The sequence below is a fragment of the Tubulanus polymorphus genome, chromosome 5, assembly GCF_964204645.1.
Source record: "Tubulanus polymorphus chromosome 5, tnTubPoly1.2, whole genome shotgun sequence".
NCBI lineage: Eukaryota > Metazoa > Nemertea > Palaeonemertea > Tubulaniformes > Tubulanidae > Tubulanus > Tubulanus polymorphus.
The window spans coordinates 13,150,947-13,176,547 of NC_134029.1; the positions used below are offsets into that span (position 1 = coordinate 13,150,947).

The following is a 25,601-nucleotide window of genomic DNA, read 5'->3' on the forward strand; positions in this document are numbered from 1 at the left end:
ATTAAAGCCTAATAGACTTTTATAAACAAAATAAAATACATCTAAAATATCAACAGCATCTAAACGAGAGACGGTTCAATTCAATGTTATCTTTATTGCACCACAATAAATCGATAGTTCGGCAGTGGTGATGAATCCGCGGGAGGCCTTTACCCCCCCCCCCCCATCCCCTTCCGCGAGTTATTCTAATTGAAGTAACTATCAACATTTTGAGATGCTCCCTAACTGAATATAATCAAGCAATCTCATCTCATTATTGGCCATTGCCTCAAATTGTTGAGCAAGAAATAATTTCAATATTATGACATACCAACTTCTCGTGGAACTGGATTTTTGCACTTGTCTATCAGTAAGACTCTGTCGCCAAGATTGTGGACTCCTAATTCCACAAGCTGTTCATGAGAAAGATGCTTTACGATATCAATATTTACCTACAACAAAATGGTTAAAAATAAAACAATACTTTTATCTAGCGGTAATATTATCATTTGAATTGGTAATTCCCATGATCCAGGAACCCATACACTCTCTGATATTCGGACTACTACTACTACTACTACTTACATTTTCTTCTTGAAATCTTTCGATTAGATGGTGTAGATTAAGTTCTGAGAGTACGACATTCATTGTATTGGAATTTGCGCGGAATTTGCCATTTGAGCTCAGACCACTATTCCAAAATCTTCTATATCCTATGGTAAAAACAAGAAATTCAAACGTTTAGTTCACATATAAGCGCGTAAATTCAGGGGAAATCCTGCGTATGCCTCATAGGCCAGCATCTTAGCTACGCATTGAAGTGGTTTTCGCCCCATGTACCCAACCTAACTTTTGAAATAATCAAACCTTTAGAAAGGAGGGGTATCCCAGTACAGGTATGCCAGTACATCTGGACCGAATATAGAAGGGAATGCCCCACCGGGTTTGGTACCCTTACTCCAAGCAAAAAAAGTCCAGGGAATCCCTTATTTCATCATCAATCTGTCTCTCAGGACCAATGGATTTCATACATATAACCGAAATTCGTTACCTATCCCATTTGCAGAATTATGGCAACATTTATGGAGGACCTCTTTTTCATTTTAGGTACCTAATTGTGGTCTGATGCCATTTGCTCAACAAGCAATGGGGAATGGACCATGGGGAATCCCTGAGTGTTGCGTCGAAAAGAGCGATATGATTCAATTAAATTCTAACTTTATTGAATATATAATACCGTGGCGCCACCATACGGTGAACTATGGAACCTTCACGTAAATAAGCTACGTCGTTACCCTTATGAAAATGGTACACGTGTATTTAGCTAAATACACGTGTAATACACGTGTAATATGAAATTACACGTGTACTTTTGACGTGTATTCTGAAGTACATGTGTAAAACACGTGTATTTCTAAAATACACGTGTAGTTTGGACATGTATTTTGAATTACACGTGTACTGAAGAGGTGTATTTTGAAATACACGTGTAACTTAGGACGTGTATTTTAAAAACACGTGTAAATTCATGTGTGGCTTCTGTGTATGTGCAATCTGGATGCATGTACCTTGGCTAAAAAATTATACATGTACCTTGTTTCTCATAATTGGTCACTTTTGTAAACTGCAATAAAATTTGTAATTACATCATTTAGCTTCACATGATTTCATAAAAAGTAAGATTTTGCATGTAATGTTCGGAGAATTGAAGGAATCTCCTGTCTTTTTAATTGTTTGATCCTCATTTAGTAGTTTTTTCCAGGATGCCATGTCAAAAAATCATGTTGTTTGTCCTGTATTGACTAGATTGGATCCTGTATGAATGAAGCACATGTCTTTGTTGCCCTCTGAATAAATGCAAAAACTGTTTCACAAAAATCATGATCTGAACAAAAATTTTTGGATATTTCATTTATTATCAAGATAACTAGAGGCTTAGGGGACTGCCCAAGCCCCGAATTACAATGTTATTTATGAAAAATGTTGAATATATTGCTGTCACCAGCTCCAAGTGTTCTGCTTTCCTTGTAGGCCCATACACAAAAAATGTCCTTTTTCCTCTAATGTTGCCTTATCGTACTGTATATCACATAATGAACATTTGTATCATACCTGCAGTTTTTTTAATAATGTCTTACATACAGCGCAGTAATATTTGTTCACCTCCGCACATAGAGAAAATCTTTTCAAAATAGGCATTTAGAACTGCGTAGAACCGCTTCTCAGTAACAGTAAATTAAATCGATCCAACAATCCAGTCAAAACAGTTGATGTGGATCCAGCTTTGAGGGAGAACATCATAATAGTAGTAACAGCCCCACGAAGGGTCACCTCAGCATTTGTGTGGAGAGGATCATCTATTTCCATCAATGAGCTGTGGCTGCAAAACAGATTAAACATTTTGGTGATTGGTCAAGTTCATATCGGATGAGTAGATTGGCAATTATGATTGCATTCACTTTAGTCATAAGGCACTGTATTACTAACTTATGTCGTCACAACCATTGTCTGCATTATTGGTGGATTGTGGCCATTTTCAATTCTTAAATCTTCCAGATTCTCAAAATCGACTTCTTGAAAAATCAAAATGTCCATCATTTAGCAACATATTACAAACTACAAAACAAGAAGTAATTTGAGAATAAATTATTCCCAAGCATATAGAACTTAAGGCTACAGTAGGCCTATACGTAGGTTGGTTTCCAGCTAGCGATTTCGTAGCCTATTGTTGCGATGAACATGCATAACGTACCAGATCGGACCTGGATTTTTTGTCTGTAAGGGCTTATATACGAAATACCTAGCATTGTCTATCATACATTATCCATTATATATGTATACACCATATTTTGTATGTTATACACATAAAAAGTATGTGGTACAATGCGATCGTCCAATATACAGACACTGAGACAGACACTGGACAGAGGCCATCCCCTCAATTAACACTGAGCCCGCTTGTGAAAACTAACAACATTAACATTAAACTAAACAATTGGCCTATGCAATAGCATAATTCTCCATGTCTCTTGTTTGTCCTGTCAACTTTATTGAACTGTCAAACCAATAATTTACTTGTTTAACATTATTATTGATAGGAAGTGGATATTTTGCCAATGCGGCATTATTTTAGTAAACGCTATTTTGCCAATGGCTCGTTCTGATTGGCTGAAATATATTGTGACGTCATACGGGATTTTCCGACACTAATTCCAACTAAAAATGGCGCGTTCTTCAACTTCGTCGGGGATTTTCAAAGTTGGAGACAAATTTTCGTCTTTTGACGATGTTTTGGCTGCTATAAAGTTGTTCGAAGATGAGCAACTTATGTCGTATTGGCGACGTCACACTCGTTTACTGGATGGCGCACCAAAGAGTACACCAAAGACAAATGAGAACGCTATAAAATACTATCAAGTATATTATCACTGTTTGAAAGGGGGAAAGAAACACAAGACATGCAGCAAGGGCTTGAGACCAAACCAGAAGTATGTATATATCACTAAGGTCTATCACTAAATTGATTTTGTGGTTACTACTTAGAATCTCATGTACAGTGGGATCGGACTTAGAACCAGGATTGGACTTTGAGTAGGCCTACTGAAAATTCTTCATTATTCCTTCTCTCATTATTTTCCATTTTTACGTTCTAATTATATCCACATAATAAACACATAATGCTAAAAAAAGTTGGCAAAATCAATATCTAAGATGTAGATTGCCATTAGAAGTTTAGATGGCAATATTTATGTCTTGATATTTAGGGATTATTATTGGAATGCGACTGTCTTGTTGTGCAAAGATATTTTGACAGCTGAGCAACCACTAGCGCCATCTATCGAACATAAATTGAAGCTTTTGTCAGCTTATAGAGCCACCAATATATAAGGACCAATATATAATGATATATAATAGAACATTAAGCTTTTCGGCGTTGGTGACTTAATATAATGAAGGAATAATGGATATGAATAATGAAAAAAAACCTCATCAACTTTTGACATTTGAGGTGACAGTAAACTGATACCTTAATTCTATAGGCTTTATAGCTGCAGTAAGACCATCACAACATTAATATGTTCGCAACATTATTTCTAGGTATCGTTCTTTCTAAAACAGCTTTAAACTCTCGTTCTCTGTTTTTTATGGGCCTTTTTAATCATGTTTTCCTTTCCCTGTATTTACAGGACATTCCGTCAAGATTGTGAATCATGTGTTCACTTCCGCGCTTCAAAGGATGGACAACATCTTGTGGTGACATATCTGAATACTACACATAACCATGAATGCACAGAGGGGGCATATGCTTTTATCCCTAAGTGTCGGAAATTAGATGAAAAAGAGACAATCGAAGTTAACAATATTCTAAAGACCAGACCGAACAAAAAAATCTTACAAGATCACATCAGGAGCATTTCTGGCAAGAAGTTAACTTTGCGTGATATTCAAAACCTACAGAAAAGATTAAAGGGGACGCCAGGTGACTTAGAAGAGATTTTAAACAGTCTCATTTCTGAAAGAGGTAATTATGATTCATTTCAGATTCATTTCAGTGATTTATATAGCGGCTTTTGTAGCGGCTACCTATCATAATTTTTTCCATTCTATCGGACTGTAAACACCATTTTTTCACTTTGAATCTGGCTCATCTTTTTTGGAAAGGATTTTAGTTAGTTATACTGTGAAATCTCCTCTTTCGTTGGCTCCGTCAAGAAAGGGGGATCGGAATAATCGTTGCCACAGAACCTCTAAAATAACCTAAGATCACGCCGAGATTTACCTAACGTCTTGCTTGCTTTATTCAACACGCCAAAGAGAACACAAGAATCACTACACAATATGGTGTCACTAAAACGCAGATTTGGACTCGGTAAAAGCCGGATACCGGACTTTACCGGTCCATCACAATACTACGGACCCTATGAACCAAAGGCCTATAGGCCTACAATATACAGATAGGCGATATTGATAACTAACTTGCCAACTTTTATTTCCAGACGCTACGGTAGAAGTCGTCAGTGATGATACCGATATGCTTCGCGCGATATATTATCAGGATAATATCATGAAAAAGAAATTCAACAAGTATCCAGAACTATTGATAGCAGATGCTACTTACAAGCTTAATAATCTACGAATGCCAGTTTTTCTACAAATAGTGGTTGACGGAAATGGAGAAAGTGAGATAGTGTCAGTTTTTTTGATCGTCAGCGAAGATCAGGGAACGTTAGAGATGTTGCTTGAGATATTTAAGAAACATAACCCTGCCTGGACAAGAACAAAAACTGTTCTTACCGATAAGGACATGACAGAGCGTGCCGTGTTTAAAAATCTGATGCCTGATGTTAAGTTACAGCTGTGTTTGTTTCATGTCCTCAAATCAATGCGAAGAGAAATACATTGTGAGAAAATGGGCATCCGCATCGGAGAGAAAAATGCTTGTCTAGAAATAATTCAAAAAATTGCGTATTCAAAAAATGAAGAAGAATATACGAGCAACGTAGACAAACTCAATAATACTCGAATACAGCCCGTTATCGACTATTACAGACATTCTTGGCATGATATCAGATCTGAATGGGTGTTAGGTCTGAAGCAATCCTGTCATTATGGCAATAATACATCTAACAGAATTGAAAGCATAAACCAAAAACTGAAGCAGGTTGTGGCGCGATTTTCGAATTTAGAGAATTTCTTTCATGATCTCAAGCTTGTAATTGCTTGTCTGAGACAGGAACGCGACAGTCGTATTGCAAATGTAATCACCAAGCGTTTGGTTCATTCACATCCCGCCGGTTCACCAGCAGCCATGTACATGGACCTTCTGACACCTGTTGCGTATCAGCTTGTGATTGATCAAATCAGCTTGGCATCAAAAGTCAGATTCCAAGATGTTGCAGATAATCCCGAATTTGTCGAAATGCGCACATCACATGGAGTTGCAATGGTATCCTGTGAAACATGTACATGCAAGTATGTGGAATTCAATTCATTACCATGTCGACATATTTTCGCACTTCGCCGGAAGAGAAATCATCATCTATATACCGATACCAGTGTTGCCGAGCGTTGGAAGATAAGATGTTATATAGATCACAGTCTACAGCAGTATAATTGTACGACGGAAAATGTCAATGATGCTGAGATACCTATTACACAACTTGGTCAACAACGTCGTAAGACGGCTTTGTCCCAACCACAGAAATATAAAGCTGCATTTGGTGTTGCTCAACGTCTCGCTACACTCGCAAGTGAAGGTTCGATGACCAAATATAAACAACGCATAAAGGTGCTACGTGATCTTGTTGCACTGTGGGAACAAGATAGTCAAGCTGTAGCCATTGAAATTGATCGTGAAGAGGTAATTAATAAGCCAGTTAATAAGTGAAACTAACGATGATTTGCTAGCTAGTTGCAAAAATAACCCATGTTGCTTGTGAATTGTTTCGCTTTTTTAGGACTGTTAAAATTGAGTTTTTATGTACATATAGACAGGGGTCATAATCAAGGACCTTGAATCTGCGGAAACTCATATCTGCAAAAGAAAGATACTTGCCAATTGCATATTTTGTTCATAGCTTTTTTGATGATAATGAGGTAATTATAATGGACCAATTATAATGGTTCATTCAAGCTAAGTCTACACTTGCTTCTTCGACCTGGCTTGTGTATCTATAATACGCTAGAAACAATACAGAGTTTCTGGCAAACCTGAGTCTTAGAAACCAGGTGTGGATTCGTACTACCATAGTGAGTAAGTGTAGACGTTACTCGCTGTGGACATAGGTTTTCATCAAACCTGTGTTTACCATTGCAGGTTCAATGAGCTAGTGTAGACACAGCTATATGCTAATTTAAGTTAAATTCCCATTTTTGTTAGTTGAACAATGATTGTTTGTTGCATGAAGTTAATCAACTCCTGTTAAGTTGCATGTTGTTTCATTTTTTTCACTCCCATAGATGTATGATTGTTATACATTTGTACTTGATAGATGAATCATTTCAAGTAAGTACTTAACATCCTTCATTTGACCTTCTAAAGAAGAATTGGGATAATATTACACAATTTTGTATACAATTACAGTACTTTGATCCACTTAATGTTGGTAAAAATAAGGAAATCAAAAATAATAAACGTAGACAATAATTGTGAGATAGGCCCCTACTTGGTGTATGAATGTTGTATATGTTCATCTTTTACAGGAAAGCAGCAACGTTCGTTCTACAGAAAGATCAGTCGTTTCTGCGTCGTCCGGTAGTAGTTGTAGTATTCAACGACAACAGCCGTCAGTCATTTCTGCGTCGTCCGGTAGTAGTTGTAGTATTCAACGACAACAGCCGTCAGTCGTTTCTGCGTCGTCCGGTAGTAGTTGTAGTATTCAACGACAACAGCCGTCAGTCGTTTCTGCGTCGTCCGGTAGTAGTAGCTGTAGTATTCAACGACAACAGCCGTCAGTCGTTTCTGCGTCGTCCGGTAGTAGTTGTAGTATTCAACGACAACAGCCGTCAGTCATTTCTGCGTCGTCCGGTAGTAGTTGTAGTATTCAACGACGACAGCCGTCAGTCGTTTCTGCGTCGTCCGGTAGTAGTAGCTGTAGTATTCAACGACAACAGCCGTCAGTCGTTTCTGCGTCGTCCGGTAGTAGTTGTAGTATTCAACGACAACAGCCGTCAGTCGTTTCTGCGTCGTCCGGTAGTAGTTGTAGTATTCAACGACAACAGCCGTCAGTCGTTTCTGCGTCGTCCGGTAGTAGTAGCTGTAGTATTCAACGACAGATACCACCGTTGATACAGTCGGCGCCATCGTCATCAGAAGTTTTCACTTCCACAATCAGTTCACCTCATTGTCAGGTAATATATATTACTTCTCTTTTTGATAACCCTAAATTTACTTTACTTTAGTTGAAATGATGATTAAACCTGCCCCAATTTGTCCTAAATTACAGTAATTCTTTCTAGGACAGATGCAGAGGATCATTCTCCTCAAGTTTGCAAGATTAATGATATGGATTGATGTCATTTCATTTGTATATTCCCATCTATCAACTTTTTCATGTATCAAAGCTCAAATTACCGCCAGTTAGGAAAGTAAGGGGCAGACCCAAGGGTGCCGAACTAACTGCGGTAGGTATACCAAAAAAGCGATTCAAACCTGCTTCAAAATCGATGAAACCAATCCCATATCACAAGAAGTTGCCACAGGAGAAAGACAGATGTAAGTATTTACCACTCTATTATTTGTTGGGTTCAAGAAATTAGGCCATTGTATAATTATGCAGGTCATTTCTATTTTAAGGTATGTTAAAATGGTTTGTGAGTGAGTTTGCAGCTGATGCTGCCCTAGAAGGAAAACTTTTGCTGAAAACCGATATAAAGAATATTCAACATATTTCTCATGCCTGCAAGGATGATTCAATTTCAATATCCAGGATACGACATTACTTTTGTGAAGAATCGTGGCTGATGTTAAAGGCACGAATAACTGAACTGCAAAAGATGGGATGGTTATGTGGATCATGCCATGATGATCTCCATGGAAATCAATTAGCTTGTGATGGCTGCCTAGAGTGGCATCACCTGAATTGTACCGGCCTTAAAAAGGCTCCTAAAACCAAAAAATGGTTTTGTAGCACATGTTATACTAATGCATAGAAAGTTGTGAATACACCCACAATGTAGATTAAAGAAACAATAGCTATTGTTTTTATTCTGACATTTCAATTTGAAATAAATCTCTGAAGATGGGTGGAAGTATTCCACTCGAATAGCTATTGTTTTTTTAATCTAAATATGTTCGTTATAACCGATAGTTCGTTATATCAAGTATGAAATTAGTCAACTTGTCTTACTTGGGACGAAATTCTTTATTTGTTATATCCGATGAATCGTTGTATCCAAGTTCGTTATAACGAGGTTCCACTGTATGTATGTAAAACAAACTTTCAGTTATGACTTAAATAGATTCTGTTGCCTGAAGTTTGAGATTCCAATGTACAGATAATACAAAACAACCCAACTATAGTCAGTTAAGAGTTCGTTATTGATCATTTATTATTTCATAATCATTCATGATATTGTAAGATTGAATGAGAGATCGTTATTAAGAAGGTCCTATTAAGAAAGGAAACCTACGTCTTATTAATTCTAAAAGTATTTATACAGAATATACAACAGTTTTTACGATCCTTACAAATGACTATATATAAACAGAATAACAAAAGTTCTGGTTTCGGCCTTGAGTCAAGTGTATTGTTGATGACCATCGCTGATTGATACGTACAATCTTACTTATCAATTGTACAGCGAACCCCACTTAACTCTGATCATTAGGGACCAATGAGATTAATCTGCTTCATGAGGTATCTGGATTAAATATAGGCTTAAATATATTTTTCTAAGCATTTTATGAAGTTACTTTGAAAATGATATTCAGATAAACCATAACAATCAAGCTCATCAGATCAAATGGAGTGTACTGTTACATAGTCATGTGTTGCATTCTTTTTGATTACTTGGTACTTTATATTTCATTTCTATCTGCTGGTCTGAAATAAATGTATTCAGTATGTATCAGAGAAACAGGATATGAGAAATAAATTTTAAAAAATTTTGCGATGCATATATGACATTGTTTTATGTTCTTCCTTTCTCAAGACTTTATTGAGCTTCTACTCTATGGTGCCAGTATTGTCCATATACAATGATCAACAGTCCAAGCTCGTTGCTTACAGTCTCCCAGGTTTACCTTGGGATGAAAAGTTGCATCAATTAGTAGACAAGAATATGATGTAGACTGATGGAAATAGGCCCTTAGAAATACATGGAAAAAAATGCAAAAATAAGTTGTAATGGTTTTATTTTTTAATTTGATTATATCGGGATTCGAACCCGATTACCTAAATCACGTGCTGATGGAATTCCCTTGAAAATGACGTCACACATTGGCAAAATAGCGTTTACTAAAATAATGCCGCATTGGCAAAATATCCACTTCCTTATTGATAAGGACCAATAAAGTCAATTTGATTTGCTTAGATTTAAAATGATCTTACCTCCAAATATTTAACATGTAGGCCTACTCGCGTATTTTAACTGGCCTTCTACTTGCAATTTCTTTTTCAAACTCCATGCTTGCAAAAGACGAATTCGGTTGGTATACATCGATATTTACCGGTAATTTTTCCACTAAAAAGTGCATCTTTATGTTATTTGTCTTCCATTTTGGAACACTACTAAAATGAAAACCTCACTGACGAACTGACTAGCTCCGATTAAATGGTTTTCAATGAACAGAAAAACAACCTAGACAAAATAATCTCATCTAAATGTTGAATTAAATACTAACAGGCCTTATTCATGCACCTTTTTGTCTATTTTTATAATACAGCGTATATTTAAATGATCGTCATTTCTTCACTGAATCGTTATTTTCAACTTACTTAATTGATTTTGCCTTAGCTTCATAATAACTTAGTATAAGTAATTTTTTTACTAATTAAATATCACTTATCACGATTATTCTTAAATTCTAAAAGAACTAAAATGCTGATGTAAAACTTATTAATAATTAAATAATCTATTTCAATTAAACTCCCAAGCACCCCTGCGCGGTGGCAGCCATATTGCCATTGTTAAGCAACACGTTTTCACGCCGTTTTCACAGGCTTTCACGATCTATATAGTATTATATTCTCATAATGATTGCAAAACGCATTGGATGACAATGTATAATAGGGGATCATTGACAACTGGACCAAAAGTGACACTGCTTCTTTGTTTGAGGTGAAACACATAGTGGATCATTGAATGATTAGATTCATTAGAGTGGATTCGAATGGAAGTGGAACAGAAAAAGTCGAAGGCCATTTGATTTATTATCCCGCGTTTAAAGGACGCGTTGTGGATTGTTCAGGTATTATTATTGTTATGTACATGTAGTAAAGTAAACGTTTATTGTGTTGGGCTTCAGGCCACCACAAGGTCACTAAAAGAATATGCTTATTGGAATGAAAACTAACATGACTAAGTAAATATTGTAGGCCTAGAATCTTTATTTTTAGTATTGAATTGAATTTGAATTAGTTATGGTTATTAGGAGGCCTTAAATGATTGAATGTCTAGTGAAAAAATTGTGAGTGATCATTCCAATCGTGAGGGATAAAAATGGAGTTTCTATGGTGTTTATTCATCCAATCTAAAAACCGCAGGATCATTTTGATTTTGTTGTGCGCCCATCATCGCCATTAAATTTGTATGCTGGACATGAAATTAGGTCGCTGTCGGAGTTTCGATTGTCGGCAAAAACGACGTTAGTGCAATCAATTCTTGACCATTTTTTTTCAAACTTTATAGGGTCTACACCAATAAGAATTGATCCAGACCAACACTATAAAATTGGAATTCCCATTTTTTGGCTTAAAAATGTGTCCACCAGGGGATTGTTGGAAAATGATGTTAGCGCGAGAGAGCCTTCAATTTTCCACTGATTTCTCAACAATGACAGTGTGATGAAAATCAGGTATTTACATAATAGATTATATGAGCGTCGAAATGGTTTTAGTATAGATTACAGCGTGAGCATTGTAAATTCTTCTCATTTTAGGATGCCTACTCACTATTGAATGATACAACAGCTGCTGCCATACGCTGATTATTCTGAAAACCTAATACTGTTGGGTGCATGCATGCTGTCGTCCACTCATTTAAAAGAAGAACTAATTGTCAAGGCATTGGACTGGATGCGAAGCAGTGAAAGTCTTCCATGAGGAAAAAAGTTGGACCCAAACCGGGTCAGCTAAATAATACGTAAGTACATGAATTCAATATATAATGGCTAGCGTTCATTTGTTGTTGATTTACAGGGGCGGATCCAAGCTGGAAGAACGAGGGTTCAGCTCTTATGAAAAGGGCACTAGTCAATACAGGTCTCACGGTGTGAAACGGTAGTATGGGGTTTGTGCACTTCGATCATAGGGTGGAATTTTTCACCTGTGATTCAAAAGGGCACTTGGTCAGAAAAGGGGAGGGTTTAACGTTTAATATGGCGCTCGAGGCGAACAATCACCGTGTCCTGATGCGTTGGGTGATTCAGTCGAAGGACGTGTTGGATACGGGCGATTCAGTCGGCGCAGACCCTGACAAATTAGGTGATTTTACTGACGATTTCGTTGCACAACATAAGTGCTCGACGAAATTGCCTAATGTGTCCCCAGCTTTAGTCCATTTGAGACTTTAGTCCAAGCGGGCTATTGCATTCACCCTTTGTTCGTCTGTTGTTGGAATCCAGTATTTTGGGTTTTAAGTTTTAATACTCTTGATATTTAAGTTATACATATATCTATCCTAGCCATGTCTCCAGCCCAAAACTGGTCCGAATCAAGATGGCCAAGTGCATTGGCCATTTTCGTTCCCCAAAATCATCACTTATGCAATTTTTTGAAGTTTTCAAGGGAAATTTTGAAGATGCTTCAATCTTGACACAAGATGGCCATCATGTGACCTTTTTTGTACCCAAAAAGGTCATTTTTGCCTTGTAGCTGCCTAATGGTTTGCAATTTTTCTTTGAAATTTGTAATGGGTGTACATTCTTAACAATCTAAAACATACGAGACAGATTTTTCGATCAGTCAAGCGTGACACATTTGGCAGCCATCTTAGTGTCATCAGTTCTTATTCGTATATAGAAAAAGGTTTTTGAAGGAAAATATCAACAGGTTTTGACTTATAGTCTTGATATTTGAAAATTGTTACCACTGTTGTAGTATTCATCTCATGTGGAATTGGGGTTACCCAGGTTTTTGTTCTCACCACCAGGGGGAGTTGAATATTGAATTATATACAATTTGTCTAATTTATTTTTGTACCTATGAATACTTTATAACATCGATCAATTATGAAATTGTAGCTTGTGACATGTTCTATGATAGTGGTGAGTTTCAATGTCCTGTTTCTATTTTATTATGTTGATTGGTTAGCATTCGAAACCATATGGGCATGGTGTCCCTAGACCCCTTGTTTTTCATCAGGTGGCGTTGAACATTGAAATTTCCAGATTGTCAAGCATTTCACCATATGGCTTAAAATCAAGTCATTGAAGAGTGCAAAAACTGTTAACTGTTATATGCAGAAGACTCTTAGAAAAAGCTACAGAATTCAATCATCATCACAAGCAGCTGAAGTTGAATTATTTATCCGGGTAAAGAAATCATTTTATACTTTTGCTTAATTTTTTTCAAATGGTTATCATTTCAGAACAATGTCAAAATGAGAAGGGTGCGAAAGAGGCCAACATAAGACATGCCATTACTCAAAGATTTATAAAATTTATGAAGATGAATAAATCAGTTAGTATGGAAAATGTGAATCTCTTGAGTACGTTCATTCTAAACAGCACATGGATTAAGGAGATGGTCCTCACATGGTGGTTTGATTTGAATTCAACAAAAAATAGCAATTGAAGACACCTGTATTTAGCATGAAGTACACGTGTAAGACACGTGTAATTTTGGATGAAATACACATGTAATTAGGATAAAGTACACGTGTAATAAGGATGAAGTACACGTGTAATACACGTGTAATTTGGATGAAGTACACGTGTAATAAGGATGAAGTACACGTGTAATTGGGATAAAGTACACGTGTAAAATTGGGCCAATTTTACACGTGTACTTGAAATACACGTGTATTTTCATTTACAATTACACGTGTACCATTTTCATAAGGGTACAAACTACCCACGTCGCAGCGAAATAGATGCGATGAAAAGTAGACACGTCGCAAATATACTACGGTGCAGCAATTATCCTACGTCGGAGAAAATATACACCGACGCAAATATACTACGGCGCAGCAATTATCCTACGTCGTAACAATGGTCATGTTTATTGCATGAATCGCGTTCCATAGTTCTTTGATATCTGTAAAGTTTAGAGAAAACGGTCGTTAAAATGGAGGTCCATGTAAACCCGGTTGATAGGTTCGATCCGAACGGGGATGCGAGTAGCATTGGTCCTACTAGATGGGGAGATGGTATCGGTCATTCACGTATTATGTAGAGAGCAAGGCAGTTACTGATCCTGCTCAAAAGAGAGCGTTACTTTTACACTGTGCCGGTCCGGCGGCCCAGGACTTATTTGAAACTTTATCCGATGTTCCGTTGCCCGCAGGTGCTAATGCGGACAATGACAACTGTTTTCTACAGTCAGTAAGAAAATTAGAAGCACATTTCCAGCCCAAGTTAAATACGCCCTACGAACGGTATGTTTTTGGATCTTTAAAACAGAAAGATAAAAGAAACGGCTCAAGGCTGTCGATCAGTATGTGACTAAGCTGCGTACCCAGGCCAGGAACTGTACATTTTCTAATAAAGACGTGCAAATCAGAGACCAGGCTATAAATTGCTGTCAATCTAACCAACTGCGTAGAAAGTTATTGCAGAAAGGGTAAGGTTTGACGCTTGATAATATGTTAGACATTGCACGCGCAATGGAAACCGTTGATTTGCAAACCAGAATTATGGAATCGGGTAGTTCTAGTAGTAGCGTTAGTACCGGAGAGGTAAATCGCGTAAGTCCAGGTAGTGTAGCGTCTGTGCAATTGTAATTATCAAAATGTATTGTATTGAATTGTAATTAAAATTAAAAGTAAAAAAAAATTATATTAAAATGGAGCCAGAACAATCACAAACTATCAATATTACAAAGAACACTGGTGTTATAAATATATACTATAAGAAATGTTCTACATGTGAATTAGATAAATTAGCTATAACAGAATTTAGTAAACGTGAGATTAGCAAAGATGGTTTTCAATATTGCTGTAAAACTTGCATTAAACTATATACTAAGCAATATCGAGCAGATAATAGAGAACATTATAATTATTATATGACCGAATATATGAGAGAAAGATATAAAACAGATCTTAATTTTAAAATGAAACAATGTATAAGGTCTAGATTAACACAATTATTCAACAAAGAAACGCATTCGGAAACACTATCTAATTTGTTGGGTTGTACAGATGAATTTCTAAAATCATGGATTATATACCCCTGTGAAGCTGGCTCCCGGTTCCCGGTTCCTTATTCGGCTCCCGATTCAAAAACATTTTGAATCGGGAACCGGGAACCGGGAGCCGGCTACTGGTTCGGCTCCCGATTCAAAATGTGAAGCTGGCTACTTATTCGCCAGGTGGCGCTGGTATACACAATGCCGTAGTCCAGATATTTTACGTAACTATGTCTACTCTGCTGATAAACAAAGTCGACCTCGACCTTGACAACAAATCGCCAGGTGATGGCGCGAGCCAATCCAGACGTCTAAACACGATTGCGTATGCGACCGCGAGAGCGGTCAGCTGTATGTAGCTATACGTCAGTAAGCTGCATCTATTAATAACATAACTTGGTTTAAGAACGTGTGTATTGCTCGGTCGTTTTTCTCGTCACCGAATCGACTTCTTCATATGTTATTCGCCTCTTTAACCATTTAATCAATAAACCATCGATTGTTCCCGAGCTATAGGGTATTAATTAGTCAGCACTGAACGGGTTAACAAGAGAGAAAGTTTCTAACGAAAGTTATCGAATCCCTGAGAAAACAATATCTGCAAGTCCATGAAATTGTAAGATATAAAATAAACAGACGCTTTCTGCCCGCCGTATAAATCACCCTTCATGGAGGGTAAATCCATTGTCAAAGATGAAAAAACAATCACTTCAATATTCTATTAAACCTAATATTTTCCTATCTATCAAATTCCATAGAAAACATTAAAGAACCTTTTTCTCATCCCTAAACCGAAAATGACTGGAAATGAGAGCGCACATAAATTCTAATCCAATAGTCACCACGGTTGCATGGTAAAACAGTGAGACCACTAACATCGGCGCAGAGATAAGATGGTTGTTTAGACGTCTCAATTGCAAAATGTGAAGCTGGCTACTTATTTGATTCGACTCTATTGCGGACAGCAGGTAAACATAATTACGTAACTATGTCTGCTGAAATGAGTGCAACCTTGACCTCGGCCACCAGGCTAATCGAGACGTCTGAATTAACACCACGCGTGTGACGATTTCCTCCCGATTCAAAATCATTTTGAATTGGGAGCCGAATCGGGAACCGGGAACCGGGAGCCAGCTTCACAGGGGTGGATTATATATCAGTTTGATGATGAAATGAATTAAAAAAACTATGGTGAATATTTCCACTTTGATCACGTGTTACCAATATCGAAATTCAACATGAATGATGAACACAATCAGAAGCTAATCTGGAACTGGAAAAACTTAAGGCCCCTTGAAAAGAAGGAAAATTTGATTAAATTTAATAAACTGGATTTACAGTTATATTTGGAGCAATAAGATAAAGCAAAGACATTTGTTGAATTATGGAATAGTAGCTCGCAGAATTGCCCACATACTGAATCTTTATAAGCGCTTATGATAACAGCCTGATAACACTTAGCCTATATAGCTGCAATATCTGGGAGTGTTTACTAAAACATCTGTTACCAGCTTACACTTCAATTGTAAAGAATTAATTAATTTCATTAAGCCTATAAAAGAACAGCTGTCACCAGCGCCGGCGCCAGACAGTGCCTCGATGTATTGGGTCATTAGTCACCCACCTCAGCCACATTACATCATCCTCGATCGCGCATACAGGACGCATAGGATATTCTCTCTCGAAACACAGTTTACAGTTCTAAATCTAAATGTAAGTACTGTTTTTTGTAATTATTATGAAGTAGGGAAACCTTTAAACATATTTAAGTACGGTAATTCATTTTCACAACAACTGCTTCATAAGTTAATTCTATAGATATCTTTTAGATTAAAATGGATTACAGAGATCAACCAGAATTTCCAAGTCAACCATTGGAGAAGGAACCAATACCGATGGACAGTGATTCCCAGGATTCAACAGGAACGGATGATGTACCTCTCGTAATTGACGAACAAACTTCACAAAAATTACAAGAACATTTGGACTATCATCAAGAAATGGTGAAAATTCGGAGCGATGAAATACGTAATAAACAATTACCGCGCATACCACAATTACCATTACCACAATTACCAGCAGCACGCCTTAAATTGCTGTTAGGACTCACGGAATCGACAAAAACTAAGAAAATGAGTGGAGAAGAGTTGAATGAGTTTTTAAAATCTAAATTAATCATTGAAACAGAACATTTAAACTTTCCAGAAATACAAAATGAAGAAGTTATTTCATTTGCCGAGATTACTGATATCTTAAAAACAAGTTATAAGACCATATTAAATAGAAAGGCAAAGCACCTATGGGACCACATCATTTTCGGGGATTATTTAAATATAGGGTTTGCAATGTTTGATAAAGAAACTGAGGGGATTTCTTGGGGGGTTTAGGTTAAAAAGAACATACATATCAGTGCCGGCTTTGAAAGAAAACTGAGAAGAGTAGGAAGATTGATAAAATATGAAAAATTCCAATTATTAAGTTTAGCATTTAGTGAAGTTGTCAACTATTTGAAGAAATGATTGGAAACAATCCAGTAATTAAAGAATTCTGGACGAAATTATCAATTACAACATTGAAGATCTTTGTTATATAGATATAAAAAAATGTAATCTCGATTGTGTAAATCTGCTTTAATATTGTATTGTTATACATTAGTCGTTCGGTCGTTGTTAATGGCGGCGGCTGTTCCGTATTGATTGTTTACTGTTAACTATGTATTACTCAATAACCGGTCCCATCGGACCGCATTTCTATTGTTCTCCATTGTTCTATCTTCGATCGCTGTTAACGGGAACAGCCGTTCTGTATTAACTGGTTACAGTTCTATGTTTGAATGTTGAAGTTTTCAGAATAAAAATATAACTATGTATTACGCAATAACCGGTCCTATAGGACCGCATTTCTATTGTTCTCCATTGTTCTATCTTCGATCGCTACAATTTGCATAATAAATATATGTGTTTATGAAATAGTAATTCCACACGGTGTTTTCGTTAAATTACTTTTCAGTTGAGGATTTATTATCGAGGAACCGAAATGACTTACCTGGACAGTTATAGTTACCGCTCCTAATAGATAGACAAAAGTAGTGAGATATTGAATCCTAATTTAAATAAAATATATTAAAAAAACAATAACTTCAAATTGATAGTTAATTCTATTATATTTTTAATATTTTCTTATGCAATTCTAATTAACACTAGATTAAATAGATTTTGATAAGAATTGAATAAAAATTACATATCTTCAAATAGATAGTGAATTCTAGTATATTTTTAATATTTTCTTTTGCAATTCTTGTTAACACTAGATTAAATAGATTTTGAATAGATTTGAATAAAAATTACATGTCTTCAAATAGCCAATTAGCCAGTATTTAAAATTCTTTAATTTTAAATAGCTAGTGTCATTTGAAGAATACTTATAATATTTTTTTTCGCTTTTTCTCTAATATGAATGTCAAAGAAATCGAGTAAAAATAGTATTGATATTGAAAAGACAATTGAGGATTTATGTATTACTGATGATAAAGATACAGTTGTTTCTAATTGTGCTCAAGTTGATAATAATATTGATTTTGAATACTATTTAATATGTAAGCACCATCTTGAGTTACTAATTGCTAGTGGTAAATGTAAGGAATTTATCGGAAAAATTATAACTTTTCAAGAATTAAATAACATGAAACCAGATGAAGTAATCGAACATTTCAAAATATACGAAGAAGCTAGATTAGCTAGAATAAACGATTCTATTAGTGATGGAATAGTAAAATGTTTCTCTAAATTATGTAACCGGATAATACCAATTGATGATGAAAATAAGTTAGAATGAAGCGTATCCAACCCATTTCTGTAATTCTGTCGTAACTAAATAATCATTCTTTAAATCACTATATAATTAGGTGGATTGATGGCATTAATTTCTACTGGAGTTATAACATTTTCTAACATTAAACCTATAGTATGTAAAGATAAAAGTAAATAAGAAGATATTGAATAAAAACAAAAATTAACTAAAATAAATGAGTGATGATATTAAGGAGAAACCTAGATCCGAAAAACAAATTAAATGGGCAAGGGAATTGGGTAAAAGATCTTCAGAATTAAAAAGAGCTAAGAAAAAGAAATTAACTGATATAAATGAGTCACAGACTTTATTTGATATTAATTCGAATGATAATCAATCTAATTCTTCTAATACTGAGAGAAATAATTACTTATATATTACAATTGGATTAATCACAGTAATTATATTCTCTGGTGTAATATATAAATCTAAGTATAAATCTGATGATAATAATAATGATGATTATAAACCTATTGTACCAGAAAATAAGTCAAATGATAAAACCATTGAAAATAAAGCAAGATTATTATTGATGGATTAAAATAAGATGAAAAAAGAACAATATTTAAGAGGTTTATATTATAACCCAGAGAGTGAAGTATCATATTCTAGTGTTTCAGAATTATGGGATAAATTAAATCTGATAATGAAAATATAAAATATAGTGAACTAAAATTATGGTTAAAAAAACAAACAAACTTATCAAATCCATAAGAAAATGGATAAGAATTATTTAACAAGAAAAGTTATGGTTTCATATATTGATCAACAATGGCAAGCAGATTTGATTGACATGAAAAACTTTGAAGAATACAACAAAGGATATTTCTGGATACTGAATGTTATAGATATATTCAGTAGATACGCATGGTCAATTCCAATCAAAAATAAAACTGGTATAGAAGTAACAAATGCATTCAAATTAATATTTAAAGAAACTATTCCAGGTAAGATACAATTTGATGAAGGTAAGGAATTCTATAATAAACATTTCAAAAAATTATTATCTGATAACGATGTAGAGTATTTTTCAACACACTCAGATAAAAAAGCATCAATCATAGAAAGATTTAATAAAACATTGAAAACTAGAATGTGGAAATATTTTACTGCTAATGAAACATATAAATATATCGATGTATTAGATGATTTAGTGAAAGGTTATAATAATTCTAAACATTCAAGTATTGGTATGAAACCTATACAAACTAGAAAGGAAGAAAATTCAGAAATAATTTGGAATAATTTATATGGAGCATTTGTTACACATGGTTTTGGTGAACCTAAATTTAAAATTGGACAACACGTTAGAATATCTAAATATAGAAAAACATTTTATAAAGGTTATACTCCAAATTTTACTGAAGAAAAATATTCAAGATTAAAAAGATAATATTAACTAAACCATTTGTTTATAATTTGGAATATTTAAAAGATAAGGAAATATTAGGTTATTTCTATGAACAAGAATTATCACTTGTACCAAACCCGGATGATATAGAATACAAAATAGAAAAAGTATTAAACAAAAACTCTTAAAGGAAAAAAGTATTCTTTGGTGAAATATAAAGGGTATGATGATAAATTTAATGAATGGATTTTATCTAGTAAAATTAAAAGAATAAATGAATAAAGATTTATTTATATTTGAACCGCATAATATGTTAATAACTGGAGTAACCAACTGTGGTAAAACGCATTTCATATTAGATTTGTTAGAAACCATTTATAAGAATCCTTTTGATAATATAATATTATTTTGCCCAACTTATGAAATGAATAAAACATATAATAGAGATATAGTTAAGATAAAAAAGTTTATTATATTAGATCCTAAAACAGTAAAAGAAAATTTAGATAATTGTATAAAAATAGCAATTGATATTTATAAAGGAACAAATACATTATTCATTATAGATGATTGTGCTAATTTACATGATTCAAAAATTAGAGAAAGTGAGTTATGTTATCCGGCTTTCTATGGGAGACATTTTGGGATAACAACTTGGGTTTTAAATCAAAAATATAATTCAATTTTTAAAGATTATAGAGAATACTTTAGATTTTTAGTATTATTCTACAATAAAGACAGAAAATCAATGCAACAATCTCTGGAAGAAAATCAAATTATACCTACTGAATTACATGATGAATATATGAATAAATTAAAAAGTAATAAAGGTTCAAAATTATTACTGAGACTACAATTTCTTTATGAATATAAATTTATAAAATAAGGTATTTTAAGCATTTATGTATTAGATACGTATTATGTGCCTTAATACTAAAATTTGAAATATTATAGAATTTTGAATTGTGTATGATTAACGAGTGGACGAATTGGACGAATTGGACGAATGGACGAATTGGATGAATGGACGAGGGTAACATATGTAATTTATATATTTTTGTTATTTAAAAAAAACAGTACTAAAGTTATTTTATCAATTTTATACTATATTTAAATATTATTTTAATAAAATATAAAATATATTAGCTGAAAATATAAATTATATTAGTTAAAAATATGAATATGATAAATCTGTCAAGACATAGGGGTTTATTTCAAATGAGACCCCCCCCCCCCCCCTGTCGTACACTCGTACCATTCGTACTATTCGTACAACAATATGTATAGGAAATTAATATTTTTCATTTTCATATTCTTCTTTAAGCTTATTATATTCTAACCCTATATTCCTTTTCATTGATATTGATTTAATTCCTAAATGATTCCCGAGTTTATATTTATAGAATGTTTCTCTTAAATATTTTTGGAATATAATTTTCGATTTCATTTTTAGATGGATGTTTATTTTAAAATTCTCTAAAATCATCATATTTAAGTTCAAATAAGTTCATTGCATTAGTTACATTTGCTTTAAAGTTATCTAACTTTTTCAATACGGTAACTATATCATTACTCGAGAAATAATGTATAAATGTTTTTCTATACCACCGATAATCTAATATATTCATTTTATTAAATTTTGGATTTATAATCAATGGATTTTCTATTTCATTATTTGTACCTATATGTTTAATTGAGTATTTATGATACAATTGTTTATCATATATTACATATTTTCTACATTTTTCACACCAAGATTTAAATACCTGTATTGCATGGGCTGAATCATTTCTACCTTTTGTTTTTAATTTATAATGTTTCACCCAATTAGTCTTTGTTATACGTTCATTACAGAAGGCGCAATAATTTTGATCTTCTTTGCATTTATCTTTATATATATTAGCATATGTTTTTACTTATTGTAAAATATGTTCAGCTTTTTTAATATGAAACAAATAATCATTATAATTATCAAAATCTTCTTCACAATACATACATCTTATGATATCTTTTGGTTTAACATTTGATTTTTCTATTTTATAGTTAGAGGTAGATTCTGTTACATCTTCCATTTTAGGTTCAATATTATCTTCTTTTTTAGGTTCAATATTGTCTTCTATTTTATTTTCAATATTATTATCTATATTACTTATTCTATATTTGAATTGATTAAAGTATTCTCCAAAATACTTACTATATTCATCATAAGGTATTACATGATATATATCTGATAACATTTCACTGGGACTTTGTATTTCATATATTCCACCTTCCATTTATTATAGAATTTTTTATTAAAATTAAAAATTTTAATACATAACACTATCTAATTGAGAATTTACAATATCTTATTGCGCGTCAGATATAATATAAATGTGCATTTTGAAATTTTTGATTCCTTTTTTCTTTTTCATGAATAATTGTATTCCATCTTTTGTATTTTGTAATTTTTTACCAGAACCATGTAATGAATTATCTTCAGTGGTTTTAAAATCTAACCATAATGCATATTCATTACCGGTATAGAAATAAATTTGATTAATATTACAAATTTTCAGATGATTTTACTTTTTCATTCATAAAATGTTTTCTAATTTCTGGCCACTGATCTATCATTCTCATTCCTTGACAGAATATTTTATTTGCTATACCTTCGATAGTTATTTCTACCTTTGATATTTCCGGATTATAATAATTATCAACATTTATTGCACCATTAGAATATGTTGCAATGGTAAAAAATATTAATATATCTTTAATAGATCTTCTTGGGAAGTTATTATTCTCATTAATTATTTCATCATTTGCATTAATAGTTACAGTTTTAAATTTATCAATATAATCATATAATGATGAAAATCCTTGATTGCATTGAGTTTGAATTATACTTGAAATATTTTCATCAGTTACTGTATCATATTCTAAACATACATTCGATAATTCATAACCCATATCTTTAACTACACTTGATAATACAATTTCATTAACAGGAGCAAATGTTATTTCAAATATAATATCTTCTTGTATAGCATATTTATATAAAGGCGCATTATTATTTATCAATTCAAAATCTATGGAATTTTATATTTGCTTCCATAAATCTTTTTTATTAATTTATCTACATCATTAGTTAATATTGCGCTATTAGCTTCAGATCTTAATTTATTTTGGTTTTCTGATTGGATGCCTTGAAATATCATATTATTTCGATTTTCTTTTGTTAACCATAAATCTTTGTAATGCATAAATAAATTATAATCATCTAATGAGAAAACTGTTTCTGGTCCAATCTTTATGGTTAATTTTTTAATCAAATATCTCCCAACATTATCTACAACGTAATTATTATTATTACCACTCACATTTATATCAGCTGACAAATAAATACTATTTGGAACATAAAAAGTATTTTGATTTAATCTCGGGATTCTAACATATAAAGTTTCATCAGGATTAATATTAGAAGGATTATGGGTAATTATATGATGAGATCTCTGCTTTAATAGCATTAGATATTCTTCAATTCTTAGAAGGATTTATATAACTCCCTCTCATTTATTTAACAAAAAATTAATTATTTATTTCTTATCATATTAACTAAACCAAAAATAATTGCACTTACAACAGCAATTAAAAATAGAATAATATGTTCAGCAGCAAAGTTAATAATATTTCCAGCAGATTTCAATTAAAAACCAACAATTGACGCTATAACTCCGGGTAATGCTGCAGCAGATTTTTTAGATAGTTCCCATAAATATTTTGCTAATTTCTTTAATCCATCTTAAAATTTATCTTGTATAGAATTATTATCATTTGGGGATTTATCCAGTTTATTGGGAGTAGGTGTAGATTTTAGTGAATTTGATATTGCTAAACCAATAAATAACATAGTAACCGCTGTTAGAATTGAAAGAATTGTTATACCTTCTAATTTAAATAACAATTTTATTCTATCTTTCAATGATATTTCAGAATTTGGTTTTATCAACAAATCTTTAAAAATAACTTTTAATCTTTTAATATTATAATGACATGATTTTAATAATAATTTGATTTCTTCTTTCTGTAATTCTATGTTATATTCTAAATCATCTTTTTCTTTTTCTAAATATGCATTTCTTTTTCAAATTGAATTTCTTCAATAACTTTATAATCTTTATCTAATTTTAATTGTTCTATTTCTTTAATTTTATCAGTTCTATCTTTTTCTAGAGTTCTAATTTTAAAATCTCTTATACTTTTATCATGCGCAATTTTATCAGATGCAAGTCTTATACTAATGATTTCTCTAATTGCTTTATCAGAAAATATATCTAAATCTTCTAATTCTTGATCTGTTACATCAAGAAACCCATTTGGTAAAAGTTTTTCAATTGGAACTTTATTTGATTTAAGTTTACGAGTTTTGGAAGTTATATTCTGTTGAGAAGTTGTTTCTGGTTCTAAATTATTATTGATTGTTTCAAATAATTCATTAATTCTTTGTTTAAATAATCGTTCATTTTTATTAATTTCTGTGCTGGTAACATTTTCTATTTCATTACTATTAATTATCCTTTTAATTCTAGCTAGGTCTAACTTAAGCAAAGTTGATTCTGCTAATATTTTTTTTTTATAAGAGATATCAATATAATAATCATCTTTCAAATGATAATAATATTCACCATCTAAAGATTTTAATTCTTGTACTAAATATCTGGCACCTCTATCATTTATATTAAATCCAGATCTTTCAAATATAGGTTTGAAATTATAAATATATTCATTATATTCTAAATTTTGTTTTACCAAATCTGGATTTTCATTGTCAGTATTTATTCTCGATTTAGTTTTTTTTATCAAACTCGTCTGTTGATGGGGCTTTAGAACCACTATCTGCTAAATTAGAATTATATGCTGATCCATCATCATTATCAATATTAGTTTCATTAAAATCAGGTTGTGGTTCATCAGGTATAAATCCTCCATTATTATTTCCCATTTCTCCCATTTCATAAGCTTCTCCACCTTCTACCTCCATTTATATCATATAGAAATTAAAATTAAAAATATAACATTCCTCCAATTACAATTCCTATACAAGTTATAGCTAATTTAGTATTTTCATGGGATTTATTATCATTATTAGTTTTAATTATATCATGTTGAATAATATCAGTTTTTATATTTTCTGTAGTATTGTAATCTTTTATTTTAGAATCAATATCCAATTTAATATTTTTAGTTTTATTTTCTGTTGATTGAATATGTTTTTTAATTTTTTCACCTTCCATTAGTTTTGGAGCAGTAATAATCTTATCTTTATATCATTTAGTCCAAACTTATTATTTATTGTTTCAGTTTTAATTAGATTATCATAACCAATTATATTTCCCATCTTTAATATTGAATCATCAGAAATAATTAAT

General features: G+C 32.9%; 1 long non-coding RNA gene across 1 annotated transcript; it reads right to left on the reverse strand.

Annotated features, from left to right (window-relative positions):
- Positions 1 to 1,882: 1,882 nt before the first annotated feature.
- LOC141905871 (uncharacterized) lies at positions 1,883 to 10,651 on the reverse strand. Its single transcript, XR_012619281.1, has 3 exons — positions 10,032 to 10,651; positions 2,467 to 2,595; positions 1,883 to 2,359 (listed from the first exon to the last, which is right to left on the reverse strand). It is a non-coding gene; the product is annotated as an uncharacterized LOC141905871 (long non-coding RNA).
- Between the last annotated feature and the right edge of the window lie 14,950 nt (positions 10,652 to 25,601).